Source organism: Euprymna scolopes, chromosome 26 (genome assembly GCF_053919585.1).
Source record: "Euprymna scolopes isolate OS-2025 chromosome 26, ASM5391958v1, whole genome shotgun sequence".
NCBI lineage: Eukaryota > Metazoa > Mollusca > Cephalopoda > Sepiida > Sepiolidae > Euprymna > Euprymna scolopes.
The window spans coordinates 19,636,040-19,639,166 of NC_136507.1; positions in this window are offsets into that span (position 1 = coordinate 19,636,040).

Consider the following 3,127-nt stretch of genomic DNA (forward strand, 5'->3'; position numbering starts at 1 on the left):
TCTCAACCCCTTAGAAAATCTCATCAGTATGCCCTGTATTTAAGAATTCAGGTGATCGCTCATCTCCCTCCCAGTACAAATAAGTCTCCTGTTCATCATGAGTAAGTTATTGGAATCTGTTAAATAGAGAAGTAGTCAACCACCTCAGCAAAAATAACCTCCTCAGTGACATACAACATGGTTTCCATTCTGCTAGATCTACAGCAGATGTGCTTATGGTTATACCTCATAGGATTAGTGAATCTCTCAATAGAGGCTTCCTTTCTAGGGCAATTGCTCTAGACATATCTAAGGCATTTGATAGGGTATAGCATAAAGGTCTACTTCACAAGATCTCCAGCTATACCATAGCTGGAAACGTCTTAATTATTAAATCATTTCTCTCTGATAGGTTCATAAGAGTAGTGGTTGATGGGCAGAAATAAGAAACTTATAGTATTAATACTGGAGTCCCTCTGAAATGGAACACGTACATCAAACCCATTGCCAAGGTTGTTGGAAAAATGGTGAGATTCTTCTATCGATCCAATAGATATCTTCTCCTGCTGATGCAATTCTCTGCCTATATAAGAGCCAGGTACATCCAAGGATGGAGTATTGTTGCCATATCTGGGCAGGAGCTGCTGGAAAGATTTTATCCTGCCTTGACAAGAGTTCAAAATAAACTTCGTAGCCTTGTAGGAGATGTCTTTTTCTCTTCCCTGCAACCTCTTTCTCCCAGAAGAGATATTGTGTGCCTGTTTCTGCTTTATCATTGTTTTTTTTTTTTTTTTTTTTTACATAGGCATCACCACATTATCAAGGCCAAGAGGCCACTCAAGGATAAGGGTTAAAGAGTGTACAGTAGAAATTGGACATTATAGTAATCATTAGTAATGAAAATTTGGTAAAGTTGATAACTTATATGGAACGGATCATCAATAACTTATTTACGTTAGACTTGAAGACAACCATATTGTAGTCAGCCGGAAAGCAGGAAAACGGAAGACAATTCCACAGGCGTGCAGTTCTAAGAAAGAAGCTTTGTTCATGGAATCTACGTTTAGATTTAGGCACAGATAAAGAGTGGGGGGAATTATTGATAGTGTTTACAGCTAGACGAGTGTTTCTTGTGAAAGTTTGGCGAGGGGGGACCATAGATTGAAGCTCATTCGAACACTTTCCATGAAAATAACGATACATCAGAGACAAACTCGCAACATCTCTTCTGTGAGATAAAGGTTGCAAGGAAGAGAAAAGGACATCTCCTATGAGGCTATGAAGTCTATTTTGAACTCTATCATGTGTTCCTCTGAGCTCCAATCTATGATCTCCCCCCTCACCAAACATTCACGAGAAACACTTGTCTAGCTGAAAACACTATCAATAATTTCCCCCACTCTTTATCTGTGCCTAAACCTAAACGTAGATTCCATGAACAAAGCTTCTTTCTAAGAACTGCACACCTTCCATCTTCCTGCTTTCCACCTGACTACAATATGGTCGTCTTCAAGTCCAACATAAACAAGTTCTTGATGAACCGTTCCCCTTAAGCAATCCAATTTACCAAATTTACACTACTAACGAATACATTTTTCCATTGACTACTATACACTCTTTAACCTTTATCCTCGAGTAGCCTTTGGGCCTTGAGAAATGGTGACTTCTTTGTTAAAAAAAAAGTTGGTAAAGCCTCAGTGTCTTATAATTAACTGGGAATGTAATTGTAATGTCAACGTTATGTTTAACATAAAAAAAAGATTTATGACAGGGCTTGAAGCCCAGTATCTTCTGCTGATGCTGGCTAACTCGAAACTGAAGCAAATGGGGAAAAAAGCTCCTCCTCCCCCCCCCTCACTCCTGTCGGGGCAAGGAAGTTGACTGCTGTAGAGAGGAAGGAGACAGCGGGAATAGTAATGATGATGATGATGCCAGTCACACTAGGTAAAAAAATGTAGGCATTCTACTCCATAAAGGCAAAAAGGAGCCAAACCCCATCCTTCCTCCTGGCACTGCTTGATGGCATTTTCCAGGATTAAAAATAAAATTCTCAAAAGAACGGGTATAGTTTGAGGCAAAAATTTTATATGGCTCGATGCCTTTCTAACACTAACTCCTCCAAAGGGACAAGTATATATATATATTTTTTTGTTTACACAGTTATCACCACTTATCAAGGCCCGGAAGCCACTCAGGGATAAGGGTTATTGCAAGTACATTACGTTAGTGTGGAGATTTGATGAAGTGTTTACTTAAGGGGGCGGTTCATTAGGAATATTGTTGAGACACCATATTGCTCGTGGCCTACTAATATTAATAGGCCATGTCTCTGCTTACTGAGGTATTGTGCTTGTCCAATCATCCGCATAACTATGTTGTTCTCCGATTCGCTAGCACACTTTTGTTGGATGCCACAAGAGTATCAGAATAATTTATCAAGATTTACTCCTCTAGATCAGCCGTGTTTTTTTCTGTGCCCATACATATTAACAGGGTTACCTCTGGAAAGATGTTATTCTTCACCACACATGGAGGCGCTGCTGTTTAAGAGGTGGATTATCAAAGGGAGATAACTGCCATTGATTAAGACAAAAAAACAACAACATATTTTGAAATAAATGATTTGGGATGTTAGTTATGTAGCTAATAGCGACAAAATATGAAATAAAAACTAAAAAGTTGTTGATCTTTCGATTAGCCAACAATGAACAAGTTGTTTTCGATTAGCCAATGACAAATGTTTACCTACTTAAAAACAAACCTTTTTTATAAAGATTTTTTTTTTTTTAATTTAATAAAAAATGATTTTATTTACAAGAAAATATTGAAATGTTCTTAATTATAATAAAAAATTCAAGTAGCCAATAAGAAATTGCTGGGGACTTGCATAAATCCCCTGAAATAAATAAATAAAAAGAAAAACACTGTCAAATAATGTAAAGTAAACTTTTGTTTATTTTCGTTAAAAGAAAAGAAATTACTTTTCAGTATGCGCCAAGGTGGCCGTCGGTATGAAAGGATGAAGGGAGGAAGAAGGTGAAGACTTGAAAGCATGAGAGAAAGAGTCTATGTGTTGTGGCGAATTAAGAGAAAGAGAGTCAAGCAATGTTCTTTGACGTGCAAGAAAAGCTGTCATTTCAGCTACTGA